The sequence below is a fragment of the Pseudorca crassidens genome, chromosome 18 (assembly GCF_039906515.1).
Source record: "Pseudorca crassidens isolate mPseCra1 chromosome 18, mPseCra1.hap1, whole genome shotgun sequence".
NCBI classification, from domain to species: domain Eukaryota; kingdom Metazoa; phylum Chordata; class Mammalia; order Artiodactyla; family Delphinidae; genus Pseudorca; species Pseudorca crassidens.
The window spans coordinates 31,936,669-31,960,099 of record NC_090313.1 but is presented as its reverse complement, the minus strand read 5'-3'; positions in this window follow the sequence as shown (position 1 = coordinate 31,960,099).

Genomic DNA, 23,431 nt, shown 5'->3' with positions numbered 1-23,431 from the left:
CCGTTGACTGTTTACACTTCCTGTCTCACCTCTTTCAATACTATTCTTCCATCCTCACCCTCCACTGTGAGTCTTGCTTCTTACTTCCCTGAGAAAACAGAAGCCCTCAGGAATGAATTTTCCACATATAGGCTTACACGCTCCAGCTACCCATCTTCTTACAGCTCCACCTTCCCTCCTGGTACCATGGATAAACCATGGTTCTCATATCTAAAGCCAGTTCCTCCCCCCTTTAGCATGAAATTCCTTCTCTTCTCACCCACTCATGTATATTGCTCCCTAATTGTTTCCTCACTTCTGCATCACCAGTTTTTCCTTCTCCGCTGAATCAATTTCTTTAGCATACAACGTCCTGTAATTTACAAAGTCTTCAAAATGAATTTTAAAACCATTCTGACCACCGCAGTCCCCTGCAGCTCCTACCCCCTTTCTCTATTCTTTGTTAGAACAAAAGCCCGCCAAGAAGTGCTCAATTTTTTTCTGTACTCAATCTCGCTTCTCCCATCCTCTCTTGAAAACAATTCCATTAAGGCTTTTTTTTTTTTTTACATCTTTATTGGAGTATAATTGCTTTACAATGGTGCGTTAGTTTCTGCTTTATAACAAAGTGAATCAGTTATACATATACATATGTTCCCATATCTCTTCGGTCTTGTGTCTCCCTCCCTCCCACCCTCCCTATCCCACTCCTCCAGGCGGTCACAAAGGCTTTGATCCCCACCGCTCTACCAAAACTGCATTTAAGGTCAACAAAAATTAAATCCGGTGTTTCAATCTGGTAGTAAATGCTCAGTCTGCATCATCTTGACCCATCAGCAGCATGTGGCACAGAGAGGTCAAGAAGATGAAGTTTAACACAAACACGAACCAAAAGTGAAAGAGATAGTAAAACACCCTCTCCTCCTTGAAGCATTTTCCTCCCTTGCTTCCCAGAACACCACATTATCTCATTCTTTTTTTGTTTTCCTGAGTTTCCTCATGTTGGAGTGCCCACATTTCGCTGTTCGGTCTCTCAACTGTCTCTGCCCACCCCCGTGGTGATCTCATCCAGTCCTGATGGCTTTAAATGGCATCTCTATGTTGATCATTCTCAAATGTATATCTCAGGGTGCCCTTCACTCCAGATTTACATAGTCTACTCTCTGTTCTATAGCTACACTCATGTGTATGATGGATACCTAAAATTAACTTATCTAAAACTGAACTCCAGATCTTACCTGTCCCCACCCTAACCCTAACCATTCCTAGTCATCTTCTTCATCCCAGTAGATAGCAATTGCTTCTATTCCCCAGTCGTTAGGGTAAAAAACTTAATAACATTCTTGAATCATTCTCTTAGGGTTCGTGTATGATCAGCCAGCAAGTCCTACTGATTCTTCTTTCAAGTTCTATCCCACCACCTCTTTGTTACTACCCTTCACCTTTCACCCAGGTTATTGTGGAAGCCTCTTAAATGGACGTTCTGCTTCCATCCTCCCCTCCTTATGGACACTTCTCAGGACACTACCCAGAGGGAACCTCTTAAAACATAAGTCAGATCTTATCACTCCATGGCTCAATGCCCTCACAGTGGTGTCCCCTCTCACTCTTTATAAGCAAAGTCCTCACACAGGCTTCCAAAGTGGTTATGTCAGGGCTACCTGCTGCCTCTCCAAAACCCATCTCCCACTTTTCTCCTTCACACTTTTCCACCGACTCTGGCCTCCTGGTTGTTCCTGAACACACCAGGCCTCCCTGCCCTGGGACCACGAACTTGCTACCCCCTCTGCCTGGTATGCTCTGCCCTGAGATCTGTGCCTGGTGAGCACTGTCACCTCTGGTGTCTGCTCACCCAGTCATGGAGGCCTTCCCAGACCACCTTTTGAAAAACAGCACTTCCTCCCCACCCTGTCCCACCTCCCTTCCCTGCTTTATTTCTCTCCATATATCAACATCAATGGTAAACATTAATTCATTCATTTTTTATTTTTTCTCTCCTCCCCACTAGGTTGTAATCTCAGGAAGGACAGATATCTGTGTCTATTTTGTTCACTAATGTATTCGCTAGAAGAGTGCCTGGAATATAGTTGGCACTTAATAAATATCTACTGAATTCATTATTGAACAAACTAATGAACACCTCTCTAATACATGTTGAAGGAATTCTTCCCACCCAAATATCACCATCCGTGAACACTCATACACGGAGCATTAGTATTTTAAATAAGAGGGATTTGTTTCCATGAATTAAAAGACAAAATTTCTGTTATCATTATTAATCAGTTGTAACATAAGAAAATAGTAGTCCTCCATCCCTGACAACTAATTTTAGGATCTATAATAGGTGGTGAGGGTTTTTTTTTTTTTTTTCACAGTTAGTTCCATGAACATAAACTTGTTTAGGTGATTACAAGTGTGGATAGAGAATTGGCTTTAGGGTCTGAGAGAAGACTGAAGATTAATAGTTCTGAAAAATAAGTCTTGAGAGCAGGAAAAAATGGGGGCATTTTCATATCATAATTTACGTTTAAAGTTGGAATTCTAACTAGATAAAATGTGATTAGGCATTTATAGTCAATAGGCCAAACTATACAAACTCCAAACTAAGGAGAATCCCTAAACCTAGGAGAAAGTCAAAGGAACAGTAAGAAATTCTGACCAGGAAATGATTGAAACTTATAAATACATGATTCAGGAGCCTGACTTGACAGAAGGAATCTACCACCAGTGTGGCTTGGAGTTACAACATGAAGAATAAAGATAGCTCTTTATATCTGCTGATCAATGTAACCAACCAAAAATATTAGGAATTTAAAAATCTGTAATTAATTTGCAGTGTTTCAAAAATACATGTTGAAAAGAAAAAGATGAGGTGAACAGATACAAAGTGAGAAGCGGTGGCACTCTTAACGTATAAGAAGAGGTGATTCATAACGGCGGTGTTCCATTTTTGGCAGCATTTTCCAAGAAAGCGGGTGGCTTGACTTTGGAATATAAATAGATGCCGTGGTACAGTCCCTTAATGGAGAGAAAAGCAGGCCACTGGGCTCCTACAACGTGTTGAAAATAGCCTGCAAGACCACCCAACACTTTTACTCTGATCCCAGATTTAGCGAGCCATTAAAAAAATTTTGATTTCTCAATACAGCTGGTTGGCAAGAATATTAAGCTAAGTTTCTCACTATTAATTATTTAAATGTCATCCTGGTACAAATAATTCATGTGTGACTTGGGGGCCAGATGAGCTTGTTTTCCTATCCAGGCAAAATTTCTAGAATGCTCCCCTCTCAGACATTCGTCTTTACCTTCTGCCTTTTATTACTCCACCCCGTTCCCATAATTGTATTTCCACCCTAAGAACCAAAGATTTTATTTGCCAGTACTTTTGTGCCGCCTGATAAACTAACAGGACATTTTAAAGAGGTTTGCTTTTATGGAGGTCTCTTAAGACCTAAAAGTTGATAGGACCAAAGCATAAATTTCAGATAACAATGGAAAGATGTAATAATATAACTGTTAGCAGCTATCATTTATTAAATGTTTGCTATATACCTGTTACTCTTAACATATACATTGGGTTTAATTTTCACATAGTCACAAAATCTGGGTGTTAAATATGAAAATGATTTTCTTTGCTCCATAACTGAAACTACTTAAACTTGAGAATTCCTGGTCTCTCTGATGTGGAAATTTTCGTATTGCCAATTCAAATTTACTCAGTAATCTCCTGAATTCAATGTGGTCAATTTAAAGCTTCAAATCAGTCAATCAGTGATTCTCCCTCATTCTGTTTGAAGACAGAGGGTGAACTAAGACCTGGGTCAGAAAGAGGTCGAGGGAGACACTGGTAAAGATGTTCTGGCCTAGGGATGAGCCATCTGATCCAGGTGTTATCCTCTGTGCTTGTTTGGTCCAGTAAGCTATAGCTGGTCCTGCCTGGACTTAAGTATCTGTATATCCACTGTTGATCCATATCCCTCCAGTGGCCCCCAGTTGTCAAACCATGCTTTCTTCACCTTCCTTGTTCCAAACATGAGGTGTCCTTTGGTCCACCAGTTCTCTCAACGCACGCTGCCAATGGCCTTCTCCACACCACACTCAGGTCAGGGACTTCAAAGGCCCAAGAACTCAGAGATCTTATTCAACCACTGTTAGTTAACAGCATTCGGTTTGATGTTGGATTTAAACCTCTAGAAAATTTTCAGTGTGTGGGCTTTACCTGGCGAAGCTAAGCTATTGCTCTCCTAGGATTCACCCCTGAACCTATTGCCCCCCATTTTGGGTTTCTAGACATCACTGATCCTCTTGAATTTACCCTCTTGCTTGCCTACTTGGGATTTTTTTAAGTTTCTACCAGCAAATGGAATGGTGACTTTTTTGTTCTAAATTGGATCTGGTCCCCTCCTAAAGCAATGAATACCATTTATTCAGTAAATAAAGCCTTGAGACTATTGAGAACTTAAGAATGACTACAGTGGGATGAATTGGGAGATTGGGATTGAAATATATACACTAATATGTATAAAATAAATAACTAGTAAGAACCTGCTGTATAAAAAATAAAATTAAATTAAAAAAATTTTTTTTAAAGTTTTAATTCTGGATGATAGGAGTATAGGTATTTATTGTTTAATCCTTTGTGTTTTTCTGTATTTTAAACAGTTCTAGAAATGTAAATAAAATACAAACATCCAAAAAAAAAAAGAATGACTACAAACATAAATTGTATTAATTAAATTTTCAAAAATATTATCTTTTTTCTTTTATCCCCTTAATAAGTATTTGCATTCCTATGAAGGGAAATATTTTGCTAAGAGTATCATAGCTAAGTCCCTGTTCAAATGTTGTTTACCCATAATCTACGCACCAGAGTCTCTGAGATCATGGAGTTACATGTGGATCATGGGTGGAGTTGCCACTTGTTTCCACTGGAAGATCATCACTGCTTTCCCAAGAATTTCCCTTTGCTCACTTTGCCCTCCGAGGTAGTCTGTACTACAAAAGGTGCTATCATGATGCTGGGATAACTAAGGTGTCTTTGCTTAGGGTTATATGAAATGATGTATAGGACCCCCCCAGTCTAAATCTCCTGGGATACCCACTGGTTCCCGGGAGTAGTGACTCTCCCATCACTGTGTCCAGGCAATCTGGTTAAAGGCATGATAGACACTGACTAATCAATCCTCGGCTCCTGCAATATCATGGTGTCTCCACTCTCCAGGTCTCAAGGACCCCCTCCCTAGTTTATTGACTTTCTACATCACCAGCTATGAGTTCTCCTCACAGCTTGTTTCTTCTTCCAAAGTCAAACTCTTCAAATATCCGCCGTCACCACATTTATGGCCAGAACTGGTATCCCTAGAATCAGCCTTCCTTCTATCAGTAGGACATTTATTCTTTTGGCGTTTCCGAGCCACAGTTAATATCACAGTTTGGGGCTCCAAACTTTGGCTTTCTGCACACAGTTCTCTCACAGCATCATGGTCCTGACCAGTTCTTGAATTGCTCCAGTTCTTGTCTAAGGTTCATGGTGCAAGTATGCTTTACATGAATGTTCCTTGGAATTTCAGGCAAGCCCCCAAATGTAGCAGATTTAAAGTTTTACACTCACTAACCTATGGGTGCAAATCTCTAATAGTATTTATTTTTCTAGAACTGAACTTAATTCAGTTCTAAAGCTCCCCTTTTAAAGGTCGTAGGAAGATAATCTGTGCAATTCAAGGTGACTCAGTCATTTACAACTTTTGTGTGGCCGAATCAAGTTAAATATTTAGTCACTTGAATATTCCCTTCCTGTCCTTCCTTCTTTTCTGGGATAACCTGCACTGGGAGGAATGCTGTTGCTTTTGCATCATTCTTTCTCATTACAGTTCTTTCTCATTAAGTCCAATTCTGGCAAACCAAAAGTGCTTGGAAATATTGACACAAAAAAGGGTTGCATAAGTCAGCTTTTTGCCCCTTCTCCTAGGAAAAAGGCAAAAGCCTAAGGCATTAAAAATGGACCTTGCAAACTTAATTTTTCATGAAATTACACATATAATCCACTAAAATCTGCTAACTTCATGTAAGAATGACCAAAAGTCACAGGAGGAGGTGGAGACAAGAAGCCCAGAAAATTCCAGAACTCGGATTGAGCCACCTCCTGAAGATAAGGGGCTCTCCTAAAGTGCAGATACTACTTCATTTGTTTAGAAGAAGGGGTCAGGGACTGGGGTGTGCAGGGCTGTAGTAGAGGTCCTTTAGATCCTTTTGGTTCAGATAAACAGAAAAGGTAGAATTAAAAACAGATGACCCATAACTGCAGAAATTAGCTTCCCTCTGTGCTAGAACAGGGGAAGAAATGTTCCTGCTGGGAAGATCCTCCAAGGTAGCCTTACAGACTCCATGACCTCCAGGAAAAAGCTCAAGTGCTACAGCATCATGAAAAGATATTCTAAGAAAGAAAAATATGTAAAAGAACAGCAGGGCTTCCCTGGTGGCACAGTGGTTGAGAGTCCGCCTGCTGATGCAGGGGACACGGGTTCACGCCCCGGTCCGGGAAGATCCCACATGCTGCAGAGCGGCTGGGCCCGTGAGCCATGGCCGCTGAGCCTGCGCGTCCGGAGCCTGTGCTCCGCAATGGGAGAGGCCACAACAGTGAGAGGCTCGCGTACCACAAAAAAAAAAAAAAAAAAAAAAAAAAAGAAGAGCAAATCTTCCCAGCAGATAAAAAGCAGGCATCGAACTGTCAATATTTTGAATACTTCTACAATATTCCCAGAGGGAAGTGTAAGTGAAAGATTAAATATCCAGCCAAACTATCCTTCGAATATAAAGACTAAAGTCTGTCCAGGCTGTTTTGAACATGAGGCACACAGGGAATATTGTTCTAATTAACTCCTCTTGATGAAATTCCTGGAGATGACTTTGGAAACATTGGCTGATGCAATGGCAGGGAGCGTTGAATTGGTTTAACTACAGGCAAAGATTAAACCAAATGTGATGGAACGTGGTGACAGAACAGACATATGGGTTATATGCCCTAACAGTTTAAAAAGTATTTAACTAATAAAAATTTGGAGAGGAAAAGGGGACATGGGCGTTAGCGTCAGTTTGCTGATTGCTTCGTCTATAATAGTTGAGAGTGAGGAGATGTCATTCCAAGTTGACAGATCAAGTGATAGAAATGTAAGCACATGTAACCATACTATTAAATATTTAAAAAGATAATAGAGACAGGGAGAGGAGAGAGGAAACAGGAAACATGCTAATTTTATCATTGCTCATAATAGAAAGTTAATAGGGACTGTCTAAAGAAATGAAAAACTAAGGATATTATATCGTTATAATTATAAAGGTTCCGCTAGTGTAAGAATACAACATTTCTAAATAATAGAAGAACTACACAAACACATAGACATGAAGAATACAGACCATAGAGTTAAAGGTTTAAATAAGTAGCCTATAAAACTGAAAACATGATATTATGTTTAGTCTCTCTCCTCCCATTAGATTGCAAGCTACATGGAAATGGAAATACAGAAGTGATTGTAGATAGAAAGATGGTAGATAGATAGTTAGATAATCCTCCTTCACTCACATTTCTGATGCCTAGAATGGTGCCTCTATCTATCTATGTATCATCTATCTATCATCTATCTATCATCTATCACTTCTGTATTTCCAGCTCCTATTATATATACCTGGAGTAGAAGAACTCAAAAAATATTAACTGACTGAATAAGTGACAGAACTAGGATATCTCTCATTAATAGATATAAATAGGTTTCATTCTCTATGAAAGAAGGATTTCAGACCAATCTCGAAGAAAAGCCAAAGCTATGCTATGAGTGAGCCATACCTAAAACATTCTGATTTAAAAGGATTGTAAATACGGTATTTGTCTTTCTCTTTCTGACTTACTTCACTCTGTATGACAGACTCTAGGTCCATCCACCTCATTACAAATAGCTCAATTTCGTTTTTTTATGGCTGAGTAATATTCCATTGTATATATGTGTCACATCTTCTTTATCCATTCATCCGATAGATAGATACCGTATGCTAACACATACATATGGAATTTAAGAAAAAAATGTCATGAAGAACTTAGGGGTAAGACAGGAATAAAGACACAGACCTACTAGAGAATGGACTTGAGGATATGGGGAAGGCGAAGGGTAAGCTGTGACAAAGCGAGAGAGTGGCATGGACATATATACACTACCAAATGTAAAATAGATAGCTAGTGGGAAGCAGCTGCACAGCACAGGGAGATCAGCTCGGTGCTTTGTGACCACCTACAGGGGTGGGATAGGGAGGGTGGGAGGGAGGGAGACGCAAGAGGGAAAAGATATGGGAACATATGTATATGTATAACTGATTCACTTTGTTGTAAAGCAGAAACTAACACACCATTGTAAAGCAATTATACTCCAATAAAGATGTAAAAAAAAAAAAGGATTGTAAATAAAAAGCTGGGCAACCTTTCAGCAAACAAAAATTAAAGAAAGCAAGAGTCATGCTCTTAGTATCAGTTATGGGGTTTCAGGCCCATAAGCATTAAATAAAACTAAGAAGTTTTATAATTCACAGGGGAGATAGAGGTATGGATATTTGTGCTCCACCCAAAACAAAGGCAGAATAGCAATAAAGCAGAAATTTAAAAAATTACAAAAGAGGCAGAAACATACTAGCACTACAAGTCCTTAATTCACCTTTCTCACACATCAAAATTAAGTGACTAAAAGACTTAAATAGTATAATTAGTAGGGTAGATCTGATTTATACCTACAGATGTATGTATCAAATGTTGTATCTTGAAAATAGCAAATACACGTTCAAGTGCTCAAGTCGCATTCACAAAAATTGATCACCTATTATGCTACACAGAAAACCTTAATGAATTTTGAAAAGTAGAAATAATACAAATATTCTCTGATTCTACTGCAATGAAATCAGAAATATCAAAATCTAAAAAATATTGCATTTATTTTTTCAGTTATTTAAAAAGTAGTTTTATTGTTTTGTTTGACTTATTTTTGAGCACTAAGAAAATGATATTATACAGTAAGAACTTTTCTGGGACTTTTTATTTGTTTTCACCCATTGTCATCGTTCTGGTCATCTATCCTTATGCATCACTCCAAAACTCAGTGGCTTAAAACAACAAACGTCATTTGTAGTTGATGGACATAAGCAGACATCTCGTGCTGTCTCTGGATTCAGGAGTTTGAGAGAAGCATGTTTCTGGCTCAGAGTCTCGTATGTGTTTGGAGTCAAATGATTTCTAGAGCCAGAGTCATCTCTGAGACATCTTCACTCACATTCCTGCTGCCTGGGCTGGTAACACAAGCCCAGCTTCTCGGGCTACCTCTATCTCCTCTATGTATTCTTTCCATGGGGTCTCTCCAGCTTGGTGGCTGTAGGGTCATCAGACTCTTTACAGAGCAGCTTAGGGCTCCAAAGGCCGGGAGGAAACTACATTGCCTTTTTATGACCAGCCCTCAAAAGTCACATCGTTTCTGTCTTGTATGAGTCGAGGCAGTCACAATGACCCACCCAAATTCAAAGGGAGAAAACACAGACTCCACCTCTTAATGGGAGGTGGAGGGGAGGGTGGAGAAGGTTCTGGAAGAACATTTGGGGCCAGAACTAATATTGTGGCCATTTCTGAAAAATATCCTCTGCTACAATTACCTTTCCAAAGTAAGTTGTGGTTTATCTGTTTTCATCATTGTCTGAAAACACTTCATTTTACTAATCCATTCTTCTGTTTGTGAACATTGGGATTGCTTTCGTCTTTTGCTCTTGTGAACATCTTTGCTGCAGACAATCTTGTATAAGGCTCCTGATAACATGTGTGCAAGTTATTTCTCTTGGGCATATACCTGGGAGCGGGAGTGCTGTGTCATAGAGTATCAGACATTCAACCTTGCAGCATAATATTAAATTGTCTTCCACAGGAGTTGAATCCATTTAGAATCAGCCATCAGCAATGCATCAGTTCCAGTTTCTTCCCATCTTCTCTGCTCTATACCGTCCCCTTTATGTGTGTATGTATCATAAGAGTATATTGCCTATTGTACAAAGTGAATTTTAAAAATTCAAAATTTTTGTTTGCTTTACTCACAACTACATTCCCAGTGCCTAGAAGAATGCCTGGAAAAGAATAATTTGCTGAACGAATGAATGAAGTGTTGTGTCCTGTGACAAGTAACTGAACTTGGTTTATTTGGAGATTGTCGGGAGGTTCGAGATTCAACTATTTTCTTTTAAAATTAAAGATATTTCATTTCAAGAGTAGTACTTGCAATATGAGAACATTAAAAAAGCATGAAAGGAATTGTTTAAATGGCACTTTGCTTTTCAAGTCTTTTGTCTCTTCTAAAAATTTCAATAATTTTAGAATTTAAAGACAAAAATGTGACTGCTGATTCCAACATATTTTTCTCACTGTTTTCTTTTATGTCCTCTTTTTCCTGAGTCTCTGCTTTCCTCATCTAGTTTGAGTGACGGAAGGGCTCTAGCATTGAAAAAGAGTTAAAAGAAAGATACATCGGGTAATATTTCAAAACATTTTGCCACACTCTCTCATACTATCCTGAAGCAACCCTCGTGGTAGGTAGGGAATAACTAACGATATAAGTGAAGCACGTGAGGCTCAGTGTAGTTAAATGACTTGCCCAGGGTCATATAACAAGTAAATGAGAGTCAGGATTTGAAATCACCTCAGTCTGAGGTGATATACTTCCCTTTCCCAGTCCATATACTTCCCTTTTCTTATCCTCAAAATACAGGTAGCTAATTAAGTTTTTTCCCCCAATCCTAAAAAACTATTTACTTTACTGTAGAAGATTTAAAGAATACAGAAAAATAGAAATAAAAACATTTGAAATATCTGAAATTCCACTTTGGGGATATCTCAGGGAGTGTTCAGTATTTTGGTTAATATCTTTCTGTATCTGTGTGGGGTGGGTGTGTTAGTACAAACTTATCATAAATGGCATCATACATGTTGTTTTTTGACTTTGTGCATTTAACAGTGAATCACAGGGGATTTCTTTATCAGTGAATAAAGGTATACACTTTTAATGATTGCCTAGTGTCCTGTGATATGTACACATGACAATTTATGGATCAACTGATATTTGGTTTATCCATCAAATTTTGCAAATATATAAAATGCTGTAATAAAACTCTTATACATGTACCCTTTTCCCCCCAATTGTCTTTTTATGACAGATTTCTTGTCATAAAAAAACTTGCAGAACTTGCAGGGAGCTTGCAGAACTCATCTAATCAAACACTGGTTTACCTCATTCTATAGCCAAGTGCCCCAGAGCAGGGCTGAAGGCATCCGTAAAATCACATTATTCTACTGCTCAGGAGCTGATTACTTAGAGAAACAACAGTTGAATTTTTAAAAACATGCTTCCTGCAGCCCTGATTTTACTTTTGTCGGGGAGGGCATGGAAGTTTATCGCGTCCCCCCCGCCCCACTCCCCGATGCAGAGCTGCAGCCCACAACAAGGTGGACACAAATACCAGTACAGAGCAAACGAGGCGCTCAGAGGCGTTGCTGGAGATAGTCAGATTATGGCCATATTCTGCCTGACCTCTTAGGCTTCCTGTGGCTCCATTACCAAATCCTGAACTTTACCCCTGACTTGTCATTATCATGCCCTAAAATACTGGACCGAAAAGGTCAACATGTTGGAATGGGCCAATTCTTTGGATCAGAGAAAACCACTAAACAGGGGATCTGGGATTCCGGTTGTCTTGGGTCTTGGTTAATTGTCACGAGGGAAGATGCCTACTGAGTCTGTAGACATTCTGCTGTCTCTGATGGCACTCACCAAGTAAACTCACAGTCAACCCCCTTCCCTGCCCTAGGGACAGCCCCATTTTAGTTTCCTGTGCCTCTCCCCTCTTCATTCTTTTTTAAAATTTTAAAATTTTTATTGAAGTATAGTTGATCTACAAGGTTATGTTCGTTTCAGGTGTACAGCACAGTGATTTACTTATACATACATACATATCTATTCTTTTTCAGATTCTTCTCCCTTATAGGTTATTAAAAAATATTGAGTATATTTCCCTGTGCTATACAGTAGGTTGTTGTTGGTTCATTCTTGTATTCATTGCTGTGTGAGTTGCTGCTGCCTCTGCTGCACTTTGTTGGTTTGCTCTTATTCAAATATGAAGTGTTATGACATTTAAAATCGTGTTTCTCTTTAAAATCTTCATAATGACATTGGCGGAAATAAGTGGAGCCCAGACACAGACCTTGCAGGTTCAGGCATGGCTGAGATGAGAGAGCGAGCGAGGGAGGAGACATTCAGGACTCCAGGGGAGGGCCCTGTGGGTGGTCTGGGAGGTCCTTGGGAGGCTGGCGACCTGCGGGGGCTGGAGTATGAGTGAAGACACATGTGTGGCCGCAGGATGTTGGGCTGGATTCCTTCCCAGCCACCCTGTAGGGGATTTTCAAGGGGGGTGAAAGATGGAGGCGACCTGGGAGGTGCTGAGTTCTTGGAGCAATCTTCCACGAGGATGAAGAAGCCTGCGTGACCTTCCAGTGTTGCAGATGTGAGCAATTCACCTTCCGGGATTAGGTTAGTGCAAGGCCACTGGAATCCTTCACTCAGACTCCTGCTTTTTGGTTAGAATCTGCTTTTCCTAAACTTCTGAACTTGGATTACAAAGCCGTCGGCAGACTTCTTGAGGAAAAAGAGTTCAAAGCAAGTGAGTCCCTGAGAAAAATAAATCTTGGGGAGATCGTGGGAAAGGGAAACACGGAGGAGAGAGCGAGTTGGTTGTAAAGAGAGATGATCAGATTATTCGAAAGAAAAGAAGATCATATGTGGACATTGAGTATTGAGTGTGGGAAAGAAGGATGTAGAATATGAGGAAAAAAGCTTGAAATCATTAATTTCAATAAGCTCTCCATGGTCAGGGATCTTGCCTGAAATGAATGTTCATTGAATGAATAAATGAAAATCTATTAGAGAAAAAACAAATTTGTAAAATGTCATTCACCAATCTGGATTTTAATTCACCAAGGTTTAGTAAAATTTTTAGAGTTAAAAGAGCTATTAGAGATGATTGGTTGATTAACCAGCACAGGTACCTATTGTGTGCTAGTCAGAGGGATTGGAAAATGAGCTACCCCAGTTCTATGTCTAAATACAAGGAAACAGGCATGAGTTTCCTATGCCTCAGGCACTTCGAGGCAGAGCTGAGACCAGAACCCAGATATCCTGAAGCTTAGTTCTTTGCATGTCCCACTGGCCATGTTCTTTCTAGGAATTAAGTACATTGGAGACCACTTTGTCCACATGTGTCCTTGAGACCTTGTGTGGCAAATACAAAGGACTGCAGATTCCAAAAAAGCGTGCACCCTTCAGTCTGATTAAAATAACAACAGTTCACACAAGGGAATGAGTGTAGCCTTTTGGAAAGGATATTTTTCTAAAAATATAAAATCACATTAAGATAAGTCATATGAGAGTGTCACAGGTAAGATAACAATGCGACCTTCCTGAATTCCCATCAGGGAAACCCGAAACTAAAAACATTCTGAAGATCAAGGGGGGAGATATGGATGTAATAATGCCGAAAATTCTGACACTAAGTGCAATTTTAGTCACAGAAACTTTTGCACAATAATAAAGAACACTGAAACTTGAGAGCCGGATAAGGCATACATTCCATTAATACTTGCATATACTCTGGAGCAACTGAGGAATTTTGATGCATGGCACCTGTAACCCCAAGGTAGAGAAGTTGCTATATGACTTAAGGTCATTCATTTCTTTTACTCTCATTCAATAATCCAAGATATCCTCTAATTTTGATTTCATCTCTCAAGGACACATTTCTGTTGAGAAGGTACTACTCTAACTAGCCAAAGTGAGCATTGCAATCCACCTGGCAGTAACATTTTTCAGTGTAAATTAATAAATTGGAATTTTGGCTTATCAATGCTTTGCAATTTGATTAATGTGAATAAGCTCAGCAGAGAGAATTAAAAATCCAATTGCAGGATATTGAATATAGTTCCCTGTGCTATACAGTAGGACCTTGTTGTCTATTCATTCTATATATAATTGTTCGCATCTGCTAACCCCAAACTCCCAGTCCACCCCTCCCCCACCCCCATTTCCTTGGCGACAACAAGTCTGTTCCCTATATCTGTGAGTCTGTCTGTTTCGTGGATAAGTTCATCCACTTTCATGGATAAGTTCATATATAAAATCACATATTTTAGATTCCACATATAAGTGATATCATATCCTGTAAAAAAACATAATGGAAAAGAATATGAAAAAGAATATATGCATGTATATATGTATAATCGAATCAGCTTGCTGTAGAGCAGAAACTAACACAACATTGTAAATCAATTATACTTCAACAAAATAAATTAAAAAAAAAAGAAAAACAAGAATAGGAAAAAATCCGATTGCAGAACTTAAAAATGTAAGGAACATAGTGTCTTCTTTAGTGTAGGACCATGGCATGATGGTACATGTTCCCGTACTCTTTGCATGTATATTTTCCTTCTGAACACTGAAGATGAAACTCTGGACCCATGGAGACCTCACTGACACACTAACACCCAATGGAACTCAGTCTAAAATAGCCAGCTGGTAGGTCTCTCATACCAATCTTATTTACACCACCTTGTAACTAAATGCTCCCTAAATATAAACATGTGGGATATATTCTTGTATATTCTCTGTTGCAGAGAAAAGAGAACTAGGAAATCTTTCTACAGCGATGTTTCTGTTTTTTAATGGAAGGTCTCAGCCTAAATCTATGTAGTTACCCAGGCCTTTCCAGAGGGCAGAGAGCATAGAACAAACAAAATCTCTTTATGTAAATGCCAAATGAACCTGAGGGAGATAAAAACTGATGAGGGTCACTTAGGCTTTGGGCTCCTTCCCTGCAGCCCCACCTTGAGAAATCAGGTTACTGGGTTCACTCCTTAGTCTTAGAAGCATATGGACTGTAAAGGGAAGAAACGTAGGAAAGTTAGGGGAAATGGAAAGTGGGGGACACGCTGGATGAGGTCAGTGGGAGGAATAATTCGGAGTAGTTGACTCAAGAGAACTTTTGACCCAGAATGTTTGAATTTCAGTCAGGTTTTGGTCAGCTCTAATTAACCTAAAGTGCAAGTACACAAAGCTCACTGCTTGTGGAAATTTTTAAAGTTCTGATCAACATGAGGACGCAAAAGCTCCTTCTCACCCTCTTCACCAAGGCATCCATCAGAGCAGAGCAGGGCAGCAGCCTCGATGGAACCACAGGTGGCAGGATGAATAGAACGCCACGTCATTCACGTGGGAGACGGCTGTGGGATGGAGCGAGTGTGTCGTCTGGGACATTCCAGGGTGTTTTGGATGCATTCTGGTGAGGCTTCATTAAACTGGACTGGCAGATTTGGGAAAGGTGGTTGAATTGGAGTTTTTGCAAATTTGTTAGTCTTTGCTGAGCCATATTTTAAGAACTGCTGTTGTAACCTGTAGTGGGTTGTATAGTGTCCCCCCAATTCATGTACACTCAGAACCTCAGAATGTGACTGTATTTGGAAACAGGGTCCTGGCAGATGTAATTAGTAAAAGTTCTAAGGGGAAATCATCCTGGATTTAGGATGGGCCCTAAATCCGAAAACTGGTATCTTTATAAGAGAAAGGAAAGTGCGCTTTAGACACACACAGAGACACAGGAGAAGAAAGCCATGTGAAGATGGAGAAAGAGATTGGCATGATGCAGCTACAAGCCGAGGAATGCCAAGGGTTGCCAGGAGCCACCAGAAGCTGGAAGAGAGGCAAGGAGCGACTCTCCCTCAGAACCTCCAGGAGGAACCAACCCTGCCAACACCACGATTTCAGACTTTAGGCCTCCAGACTGTGAGAGAATCAATTTCTCTTGTTTTAAGCCACCAAATTTGTAGCAATTTGTCATAGCCTCCCTAGGAGACTAACACATCACGATATTCCTCAATTTTAGATCCAGGCAAGGGTGGCCCATGGAAATATGGGCTGCATAGTTATTTGCTTAGCAACTGAATAGAGATTAGTTTTCATTTCTCCTCACCTCTCCTTCTTCAAGCACTCCTGATACATAAACAAACAACACACCCAAAAGGACCCACAGATAAAGACTCAAGGGTCAGGAGGAGTCATAAGAAATATTCAAAATAACTCCTTTCATTCCCTGATTAAGCTGAAGACACAATTTTAAATTCTTGTTCTTTAAATCAATGTGTTTTTATTTCTATCATTTTGGCAACTTCTTTGATAAGAAAATATTTTTCCTATCATGTAGAATTAGTTATAATAAGGTACACAAATTCCATGGTGGAGTGAACACAGGGAAAGTGGCAGCAAAAGACATTCCTTCCATTTTCAAAAGAGAGAGTTTTCTGCTATAGAATTGCAAACCAATGAAACATGCAATCACGGCAAAGTTAGGAGCATTGAGCCTTTCTTGTAAAGGATGTAAGTTATGTGTTCAAGTCATCTGTTAATCTCACAAAATAACGTTCTCCTTCTCCCTGCTGTTTGTCCAATGTCCCTCTCCTCCTCAAACACAGTGGACGAATGACACTACAAAAGAACCCTCGAGTTTGGCAACACAGGTTGATCAACGCTGAAGAGACCTTGACCAATGTCTCCTTTATCTTTAACCTTTTTAACCCAGGTTCTTTCAGCCCTAGCACTGACCTCTTCAGGTCTGGTTTGTAAAATAAGCCCAAAGCTTAATTTTGGGTTTCCCTGTGTCTTCCTCCTGAAGTTCATCCTAACAACCTGGAAGCTTGCCTATGTATGTGTGTGTTTGTGAAATAATAGGGCTCTGAAATAGTAGGGTATAATGCTGTTTATTTGCTCTTCTCTTTTATTTCTCTTCCTCATTGCTCTCTTACCTCTTTGGATTCTGCTTGCTTCTCCTCACAGCCCTCGTCAACATTTTCAATCTTTATTTTCCATCCCTGGCAGAGGTCTGCAGGTCAAGTGTGGAATTACAGGTCAGCAGTGGCATTGGTTAGAGTGCCAGGTCCAGGTCCTTATGACTATTACTGCTCTATTAACATAGGAAAATGACAGGGTATGCTGGATAAAATATTAATTATGAAGTTAGAATTATATTTTTAAAAGCATGTGTAAAAGAAGGGCTTCCAAATGAAAATAGATTATACCAAAGAAACCAGGCAACAATAAATAAAAAAAACCAAGGAAAGTAAATGAGCTGCTAAAGTCCTATGAGTTTATATTCAGAAGAGAAAGTGGATGAGTGGAGTTGATGCCAGGATTTGGTGGAAGAGTGGAGATAGGAGTGAAAGGAAGTAGGTAAAATGAGAATGGGTAATCAGAAGAAGAGGGAAGGGAAAGTTGAGGTCATCCGAATAGAAGAAACAAAATAAGGAAAAAAATAGAAAGAAAAGTGAAAAAAGAAGAAATATCAGCATGATGCATAAGAAAAAGAGCAAGAAATAATAAGGAAAGAATTGAAGACCAAGAAGAGGTGCATTTCAGGAGAGGCCACATCTGGCCATGGCTTTCTAGTGAACAGATTTTAATAATTATGACAGTGTTTCTATGTCTCCTTTGGAAGCCAGTACGATGGAGCAGAAAGGCTTTGGCCTGAAAGAAGGGTTACATTCTAGTCCTGCTGGCTGCTGTCTAGTTGAATGATCACCGCTAGATCTTTCAAACCCTCTATTTTGTTCCCAAGGTAAAATAAAAGCATGTTTATGGCCTTCTTGTTCTCTAAGACTTTATGTATTCTTAAATAAATTTTAGTTAACTTGATTAATCAGGAGTCAACATGGCAATGTTATTTTATTTATCTGTATTTATTCATATACTTAGGTTTTTACTGCAATTTACTCATATTTCAATTTTCTTGTATATTTCTTTTTGTATCCCCAGTAGAAGGTGATAACACATGAAAATAGGTAGAACAACTTGTCATGCTTAAGTTCTCTGGATCTGGGACAACAAGAGAATGTGCTAAATTATTTTTAAATATGTTAATTTGAGATGGCTTATTTAAATACTTTCCTGAACTACTAAACAAATGTTTTCTTTTAAAGCCTAAAAGACGCAATGAAGGTTATAGCTTGATTGCCCAGTCCAGATGTGATTGAGAGGCTAAATGCTTTGGGGTTTAAATAACAGAAAATCCAGCTAAATTATGGTTTATGCATGTAACACATCTGGTAGTTGGCAGTTGCTAAAATAGACTCAACTATTAAATGGGATCAACCAGGAGTCTGACTTTTTCCACCCTTCTACTTTGCCATCCTTTTGTATTTGTAGCCTCATGGTTTCAAGATAGCTGCCACATCTCCAGGCATTATGTCTTTACATTGGTATCAGAAACAGGAAGGGATAAGTTCCTGTACACTACTTTTGAGGCAAGAAGGGAAATACCAGGTTTCCCTTGATGTCTCATTGACCAGAACTGGTTCACATGCCACTTTGGGACCAGACCCACTAACAGAAGGGAATGGGATTATTATAAATGACCTAGACCAATAATGGCTCATTCCCTGGGACCAAGTCAGGATACTACCTTGCCTGATATCAGATCTCTGCCACTCAAAATGATGTTTCTCTTAGTATGTAGGAAAGGCATAATGACCATTGGGTCGACAACTAACAGAGAGACTTGTGACGTCTAAGAGACCTATATGGGCAAAATCTAGAGAAGGTATAAAACTTTCTTCTTAAAAACTAAAAGCTCATCTCTGTTGGAGAAAACAATATAGTAGTTAAGTCCTCTTTATGTCACTTTTTATACATTTCCCCCCAACATTTGTTTCTATTATTTATTTTATCTTTAATCCTATTTCTGCACTGATTTTCCCTCCGTTTTTCTGTGTCTACTAATTACCTTTCAGATTTGTTTCGTTCTTTAGACTCTGACTCACCATTGACTTTGTTCTAATATTGAATACACAGTACTGCACTTTTGATACTTAACAACAGTTAACTGGAATTCCTCCATGCCTTTAACCTTTTTCAAATATATGCACCAACAGTTGGCTCTTCTCCCACTGAAGCCCAGGTTATCTCACTGATTTATATCACCCAAGCTCCCCTGCCCAACGTACACTTTGATTCTCTCCATTCTTTCTCTTCATAGATATTTGCGGCCGATATGTCATGCCTTTGTCATTATGCAGAAGCAAATGTAGGCAAATAAAGCCATATTTTTTTCTTTCACCAAACTAGAACTATGTATTGATCCTTCTCTCTGAATACCTTGAATGCTTTCGTTCTAATAAATTCCAGTTTCTTCTTCCACATTCACACACTCTGAGCCTGTGTCTTGTTCTTTTCTCTTTATTCTCTGCCTCTTCCTCTGGCCAGCTACCTCATAGAGGTGCTCAAGCAAAGAATGCATTAGGGCATAACTGATTTGGCTTCCTTGAGAGGCAAGCCTTGGAACATCTGGTATACCTCCCTTTTTTGCTCACAGAGGCCAGCAGGGAGAAGACAAAAGGTTAGAGGTTTAGTATTAAGAACATTGGAACCAGTATAGGGTCAAGTGGAAATAGCTCCTTTACCCAGAGGCTGTTTCTAATTGGAGTTAGGGAAATAAATTTTAAAAAACTGGAACCACACAGATTTTAAAGAATATTTCTTTATCTACTTTCACACTTCTTCATATCATAAAAAACAAGACTAGTAGTATTTGGCGAGTCTGAGGTATATGAAATATCAACCAAGTCAATTTGGTAATGAGAATGAATTTCTCATTTCTCTAAAAAGAACTAGTATTAACGAAGTAGCTAACATATGCCAGGTACTGCGATTTTATACTTCATCTCATATTTAATTTAATTCTCCATTGAATTTAATCCTCCATTGCACTTCATTGTTCCTGACATCTACATAATACAATCATAACAGATCTTCTCTTTATTATCATCAAAACAGCAATCCTTCATTAGCAGGGAGCAAACGCAAGGTATTTGTTAATCTACTTAATCAATTTATACAGTTTGTAAAAGTATTCACTAAGGAATGCAAGACACTCACAAAGGATGCATTTAATGAATCATCTATAAAGTTACCATGAGTATGTTTTAAAAATATGACATTAAAGTGAAAGAATGCTTAGACAAGCTGGCTAAACATCCTTAAATGAGTCAAAACAAGTAATTAAAAAAAAATTATTAGAATTCAAAAATTTCCAAAATTGGTTGGAATGGTTATATCAAAAATGAAATGAATATTTCATTTCATATACAAATCAGTGACTTTATCATTGGCTGAGCTGGCCTTAAGCCAACGAGTTTTAGGTGTATTTACCTGATAACATAGCAAGGCTTTGAAATGGTAGTTCAAATTCTTTGCATCCTGAACCATCTCTGCTGTAAGCGGCGTCTGTGAGACACTGTGGGCCCCTTTATGTGAGTCACTATACTTGCAGGTGGTCCAATATGAACAGCTTTAGCAAGGGGATGGCAGTGTTAGCCGCTGTGCAGCCTGTTTCTTCTCTCTCACCCCGGACTGGACTCTGGCTCTGTATCTTATATTGCTCCCTGTATTACAACTCTTTTGGCACCGGCGTGTTTGGCTCTCTGTGTTTGCTTGTGTACACCTATCTCTGACTCTGAGTTTTAACTCCTGTCCAGTCCTCATGCCAACTTGGGCACAACAACTTGTGAAATAGTGCCACTGGTGATATTTGACAAAGAGACCATGGGCCTCTCAGTGAAAAGATCAAAGTACTCACCAAGTCTGACCCAGTGCTGGCTGAAAAGCTGGGCTATATCAGCAGACATGGTGGCCACAGTTAGTGCACTTTCTCAAGGCTGGGGCTGGCCATTTAGAATGAGGTGTGCTATTAGAAATGGAAGTAACTAGTGACAAAGACTTAGCACATTAGGAGGCTGCTGAAAAATAATTGTGGCTTGTTTTCAAATAAATCACCTTTAAACAATTTACCAGCCTGAAGAGGTTGGGCTATTTTGGTAATTCTAACCTAGAAGATACCTAGAAAATAATCTGATGTCTCTGGGATGAATCAAATAAGAAAAGATCTTTGTGCACCAATGGTTGAGGTTCTTATAATATGAAAATATTAGGGATTAAAATTCATAGTCCTGGAGCATTGTAGCTGCCTTGTATTTACTGAGTACAGAGCACAAACCAACCCTGGCTTTAGACAGGAATTCTTCTCACTGATTTAATTACCTTTTGGTAGCTTCATGAGAAGAGTCCTAGAAGATTTTATGGTTTACTCTGAAGAAATAGGTTTATGTTTGGGGACTCTTTTTAAACCAGTGTTGTCCATTAATTCAAACTATGGATCAAAGTATTACTAGGAAAATTATATTACCCGAGGAAAGATTTTAATAGAACACAACTGTGACTTTCAAGAATATTTGTAGCATTTTAATATGTAACTTATAATTTTTTGTGGCTACAAGAGTTCTGTTCAGGAAACACAACAATAATAATCTCCATTATTATGTACCTACTCTATGTCTGACTCTCTGAAGATATGTCACAGATATTACCTTATTCAGTCTTTATTCCTGTTTTATAGGTGAGGACATAGATTCATAAAAATATTAAATAGTTTGCCTGAGCTCCCATAGCTAATAAGGCGCAGAAACAAGATTCAAATTCAAATATGTCTTATTCTATCTGCAAAATGGAGAAATTGTGAAGATTAAATGGAACTATGTATAAGGAAGTGTAACTGAGTAGGGTTCTATGGGGGCTTTCTGGGACAGACGCTTCCGCCCAGGTCCTCTGCTTTAATTCCTCTCTGAAGTATCTAGATAACAGTATCTGATACACATTTCCTGAGTTGTTTTACATATGCTAAAACCACCACCAAATGGAAGAAGTTAACTATCTGATGGCCATGAGTATGTAGCTCCCAGACCTACTGGAGCCTAAGGATTGATAATGTTAACCTCTGGGGCACCACCCTGTTACTTCACCATCAACCAATCAGAGAATTGGGCACCAGCTGGTCACATACCCTGCGATGCCCCTCCCTCACCTGGCTTTTAAAAATGCTTCCCTGAAACCCTTTCTGGAGTTCGGGTTTCTGAGCACGAGCCACTGAGCTACCCATTCTGCTTGTATTGGCGCTTTGCAATAAATACTGCACTTTCCTTCGCCACACACGACTCAGTGTCAGTACATTGCACTTGGGCGAGTGGACCCATGTTTAGTTCAGTAACAGAAGTATTCTGTGAGCTTTTAAACTGATATACAACTGTTAGGTATTGTTAATATTGTCAACAGGCTTTGGAATAGACTATACCCTTTGCCCTTGGACAACTTCTTCAAGTACTAAGATATGCTCCTTGTACACACAGCATCCTCAAACTGGGTACATGAGGTAAAAGACGAATGTTGAGCTGACAAGGAGACACTCCTGGACCATAGAGTTGTGACCAAGAAACTAAGAATGATGGTTTGAATGTCACTGAGGAGGAAGAGACACAGTGACTGTGAAGATTGTCTGCGGGGGTGAGAAAATCACTGGGGAGAAGGCCCAAAAGTTAAAGTTGCTTCAACTTTAGTTCTCTAATTAGTTTTACAGAAAAGCAGCTGTGTTATGCTGCCCAAAGGGTCAACAGCTGCACATTTTTCACTCCACCTTTATGAGAGTCAAATTGTTTAAAAGCAAACAAAGATTGGTGATTTTTTCCCTAGAAAGCAAGTGTCAGACTCATTGGTGGAGTCCTTTCCATTCATCCCTATATGCCACATAATCTTCTCACATCTATATTTATACCTATATGTACTGCAAATTACTATCATTGATATTTATAATCATGAACTCTCAAATCCCTTCTGAAAGTGATATTATGCCCTGTGTGTTCTGCTCTAGAAGAGACGAAGATAGGAAAGTATAGAGTATGTTATGGAAATTCTTTCCACTAAAAACGAGTAAGATGTTAAAACTCTGTTCTCTGCTTTCAACTTATCTCTGGAAATAGGTTTAATCAATATTTATGTGTTAATTAGTGTTAAATAATAGTTCGCAATTTATAAAGGCTTTTATATATACTTAGCACACTTAACAACCCTGGGAGTTTGGCACTGTTTTCCTTATATGGTTTCAATTTCTTGGAGAATGCAGTGCAAGGAACATGCTGTATGTCCTCAGAGGAACTGATGTTCACTTTCCTTAATGAAAACCCAGTATATGTACCCTCATTTTTCCCTTCATGCCCTGGCTTCTAGGAACCTCAGATTCTAATGTAATGAAGCTTTATGGCTATTATATCAACCTTTAGCGTTAGAACACTTTCTCCTTTTTCTTTGTTCTGCTTTTCTATTTCTGTTTCATCAGCCTCAGGTGATTATTGCACATATAATTTTTCATAATCTGCTTCAAATGTTCTTAAAGAGGATCCATATGAGAAAATAAAGAAATGAATGAAAGAATAATTTGGCTATTATTGTCTTAATTTCAGAGATAGGTG